Below are 5,479 nucleotides of genomic sequence, written 5' to 3'. Positions count from 1 at the left end.
TAACATTTTTAACACATCCTCAATGATAAGGTGATATGATAAAGCATTTACAATACATATTGAGCATATATCCTTCAACACAAGCATATTCGGAATAGCCAATTCTATTATGATCAATTTGGGACTTACACCAAGTACATGAACACGATGGGATTCGATTCTAAGAAGAAGGGGGTTTAGCCAACTTACCTCAATTCAATTTCCTTTAAACTCTTAAACATTCCGGAATTCTTAGCAAATTCGATCTATTTTATAAATATAACAAGTTGGACCAAAATTAGGAAGATGGTCATGATTCTAGCTCATTTAAGCATATTATCAAACACTAGGTGTGCATTAATATTTTTAAGGCCCTTTTGTTAAAGATTCCATCATTCCCCAACCTATTCTCTACCGTTTTTATCTCACAACCTTCCCACATTCTTTGATAATACATGCATGCAAGATAACAACTCCCCACACCCAAGAATTGTCTTTCAAATTATCCCATGTTTTGTACATTTTCGGAATTGAGAGCTAGGACACAGATTTTTACCTTTAGGATGAAGACTTTCTTTGTTAATCCTCAATGATTGAACAAAAATTGATGGTACTCCCCCACACTAAGCACTCTTTCTCACTCTAAAAGTATCAGAAATTTGCTCAAATTTGAGAAATCTTATTTTTCCTTTGCGAAATCTTACGGGGCCTTACAAGGCATCACTAAGAACATAAATAAGGTAAAGATTAGGAATGAATACTTACGACTCAGTTCTATCACACAATCTAGATTAGAAAGAAAAGTAACCATCCTAAATATCATATAACCTCCTGTCTATAAGTGTGGTGCACAACACACCCATAAACAAGACTCTACTAGACACGGTCTGTAGAAAACCCTAGGACAGAACTGCTCTGATACCACTTTTGTCACGACCCAAACCGATGGGCCATGAAGAGTGCTCGAGTCCTACCTGTCGAACACCCCTAAGCATGCGTCTAAGATATAAACATGAATTAAGGGTAGGTCATGAATAACACCTATCAATAAACTGTTGAATCACGAGAATAATATATGTGAGGAAAACATGTCCAAAAGACATATATACATATACATGCGGAATACGGTAGGGCGAGCCGACAAGGCTGCTATAGACAACTATATGTCCAAAACTAGAAGCCGACAAGGCCACATACTATCCAACTATACATGACTGTCTACAGACCTCTGATAGAGTGTACACCTGTATGAAGGAAGGGTCTGGGGCCCGTTGTACCCATATCTACATACAAAAATAGCGTACCAAAACTAATAACAGCTCCGGATCAAGTGGAGCACACCAACTCTCGCTGATCAAGGATCCTAAAAGAGAGGACCGTCAGCCTGTCTACCTGCACATGCGAGCATGAAATGCAGGCCTCAGGAAATAGGGGCATCAGTACAAATAATGTACCGAGTATGTAAGGCATGAAAATCAGTACATAAAAGACAAAAGAAACATGGAGTAAAGGAAATTGCATGTAAGTCTAAATAACTTTGTGAATCCTAAAATATTTATAAAGTCATACATGTGGATCTAAATATTGTATCATGCATAGGTATATGTGTACATAACATCATCAAGCCTCTGAGGGCATCCCATCATATCATCTCGGCCTCTGTGGGCGAAATCATCAACGTATACCAACTGATCAGTCGGTGGTGCGTATATAACGCTGTAACCTTTTCCCATATCCCATATACATATAATATACACATATATAATGCCATATGGTCATGGGTCAATGTACATGTATAAGTGAATGAAATACATAAGAAGTAAGTTCATAATATTTCTCGGAATGACATAAGATCAATATGCTTCCGGATAAATTTTATCAACCACGTATTTTTCTGAGACACATGAACAAAAGATATAATAATAAGACACATGGGAATTCAAGAACATAGGCACCCCTAGTGCTTCTATGATTAGATACATTTATGAAAGTTGTGCGTTTGCTCGTTTCGTTTGTATCATATGGATTATGCCAAAAGGAAAGAAGGGATATCCTAAACATACCTTACTTGATGAATTTATCAAACACTTTTACTTAAGCTTTCCAAGAACAACTTTTGCTCATTCTAAATCTTTGAACAAGAACTAAGCACTTCTTATGATCATGGCATACTTCATGTTGTTGAACATATGGAGATTCATGTGTGTACGTTTTTGGCTATGTTCTAAAGTAAGAGAATCCCCAACAATAGAAGGAAAGATTTCAACATTCTTTCTATATCTCAAATTGCCAAAGAAGAATAACATGAAGGCTTAAGGGATATGCCTTGCACTTTCACGTGTAAACAAGGCACATCAAGGGCTATGACTCATCTATGCACATTGGTGCCACCCTTGGACAACTTAATGCCATGTGGCAGCCCATTAAAAATCCTTATCCACTTAATCCTATTTAATACCATAATTATTTCCTTATTTTCCCACATTATTCCCATAATTAATTCTAGCACACAATTTACTTAAATACTAATACACTTCATATACCTTACTATCATGGTGATGTGGTAACTTATATGGTACTAGTCCATAAATACGGGGTATTATAGCTTGGACCGTACCCAAATTGACAAACTTCAACGAATAATCATTCTTTGATTTGTTTACCCTCTAATCTTCACGGCACTCACTTATCACTTGTTACAAATAACATAAATACTTATAACCTCAAAAATTATCTCATTCTCGAGCTTACGTCGATTAACTTATGGCAAAACTTTAACGTACGAAATCTGGGATGTAACAGGAACAATTTTTATGGCATGCCTCAGGACTTCTCCTAAGGCCATGATTAAAACTAGCCCGAACCCTTTCATGTTGGAAGATCCATACGTGAACAAGGTCCAAACTCCTGATGTTGTTTCCGACACCATCACCGCTTCCTTTGTGGCTAAGGGCAGCAGCTCGGGACTGAAATCGGCCATGAAGTTGGCCAAAACTTGTGATTTGATTGCAGTTCTGGGTTTATATTTGATATCAAATTCACTAATTTTGACTGCCCATTTGTCCAGTCGGCATGACAACTCAGGTTTCTGAAGGATATTCCGCAAGGGAAAAGTTGTCACCATGGCTATCAGTTGACATTGAAAATAAGGCCTAAGTTTTCGAGCGGCGACCATGAGAGTTAAGGATAGATCCTTCTAATCTACACACATATAGAATTTATTATTCTTTTTTTGAACTACTACTACGTTAGCTAGCCAGTCAGGATACTTTACCTCCCGGATTGAACCGATATCGAGCAATAGAGTTACCCATTATCTGATAAACCTGTTTCTGACCTCGGCAATGAGGCGCTTCTTTTGCCTTTCCGGCGGGATTCTAGGATCTAGGCTTAGCTTGTGCATGGCCACTTCTAGGGGGTCCCTGTCATATCCGCGTGCGACCATGCAAAACAATTGACGTTAGTTTTAAATAATTCTATAAATCCTGACATGAGCTCGGGGTTCAGTCCTGTCCTCGAGTGTAACTTCCTTTCTAGAAACTTTTCGAACAATGCCACTTGTTCGAGTTCTTCCACCGTGGATTTGGTCGCATTCGTTTCTTTTGGTACATGGAAATACCTTCGTACCTGGTGGGATTCCGACGACTCCTACCTTTTATCGTCTTCGTTTGATTCGGTAGTAGACGTCGGTTCCTATAATTTCTATGCCGTGTGTTCCTTCCCTTTACTGCTGGAAACCGAGATCGCGTTTATTTCCCTTGCCGCCAGTTTATCTCCTCTTATTTATTTGATTCCCTCTGGAGTTGGGAATTTTAGAAGTTGGTGATATGTTGATGGCACAGACTTCATCTCGTGTAACCATGATCTGCCAAGAATTACGTTGTAGCCCATGTCGCCATCTATTACTTCAAACGGGGTAGTCTTTATGACCCCTTCGACGTTCATGGGCAGCAAGATCTCCCATCGGGTTGTCACACTTTCTAAGTAGAACCCGACGAGGAGCTTGGTTGCCGGAATGATGCTTCCAATTAGCTTGGCTTGCTCCAGCACTCTCCATTGAATGATATTGGTTGAACTTCCTAGGTCCCAAAAAAAAAAATTAATTTTAAAATCTAGAACATCAAGAGAAATTACCAGGGCATCGTTGTGTGGCAATAGAAGTCCATTGGCATCCTCTTTTGTGAATGTGATGTCTTCCTCGGCGACCTCGTAGACTCTCTTGCTATGAGTCACCGATACTTTTATCTTTTTTGTTTCCGAGAAGGTTACACCGTTGATTTCGTTTCCCCCAAAAATCATGTTGATGGTTTGCCGGGGAAGGTATTCACATATCTTTGAGGGTTCTGCGTTGTCCCGGTTATGGACGTAATTATTTTTAGCCTGAGCACTTAAGAACTCTCTGAGATGGCCGTTTTCCAACAATGTTGCCACCTCCTCGCGCAGATGTCGGTAGTCCCCAGTCCGGTGGCTGTTAGTCCCATTATACTCGCACCACAGATTATGATCCCTTTGGCTGGGATCAGATCTCATCGGTCTCGGGAATTGTGCTTCCTTGATGTTTCTCATCGCCGATACTAGCTCCACTATGCCGACATTGAAATTGTACTTGGACAGCCTGTGATAGGTGGAATCCCTGGAACCTGATACCTCTTTATCCTACAATGATCTGTTATTTTAGGCTGTGGTCAGCTCTTCTATCGGGAGAGAACCTATCTGCCGTCTAGAATCCCCTGTCACGTACTTCGCTTTCGTTGGGCAAAAACCGACCCTTGGAAGATCGCCGATCTGCTTCTAAATAATCCTTCGACTTATCCTTGTTCTTTTCCCGATCCCAACCTGTAGTTGATGATGGGAAATCGAGCTGGTCATCTTCTATTCTTATCATTGATTTATATCGGTTGTGGACATCTACTCATGTAGTTGCCTGGAACTCGAGCAGGCTTTCTTTCAGTTTCCGAGAGGCGTTAGAGCTCCTTGGCTTCAACACCTTAGTAAAAGCCTCAGCTACCCATTCATGTGGCACGACTCGTAACAACATCCTTTCTTTCTAAAACCTGGTCACGAACTTCCGCGACAATTTAGACTCTCCTTGTGCAATTCTGAATATGTTCGCCTTCCGGGCCTGTACCTTCCTGGCCCCGGCATGGGCCTTGGTGAAAGAGTCTGCGAGCATCTTAAAGCAATCTACTGAGTGTTCGGGTAAGAGTGAGTACCATGAAAGGGCCCCCTTCGTGAGGGATTCTCCGAACTTCTTCAGCAGGACCGACTCAATTTCATGTGCAGCCAAGTCATTTCCTTTCACCGTCATTGTATAAGTGGTGATATGCTCCTGTGGGTCTGAAGTCCCATCATATTTTGGTACATCTGGCATTTTGAACCGCTTCGAAATTAACTCTGGTGTTGCGCTTGGTTTGAACGGTAACTGTGTGTATTTCTTTGAGTACGATCCCTTCAACACTGGCGGTGTGCCCAGAATTTGGTCCATTCAGGTGCTTATTTC

This window comes from Nicotiana tabacum, chromosome 19, assembly GCF_000715075.1.
Source record: "Nicotiana tabacum cultivar K326 chromosome 19, ASM71507v2, whole genome shotgun sequence".
Lineage (NCBI taxonomy): Eukaryota > Viridiplantae > Streptophyta > Magnoliopsida > Solanales > Solanaceae > Nicotiana > Nicotiana tabacum.
The sequence above is the reverse complement of the archived record's forward strand: the minus strand, read 5'-3'. Positions refer to the sequence as shown.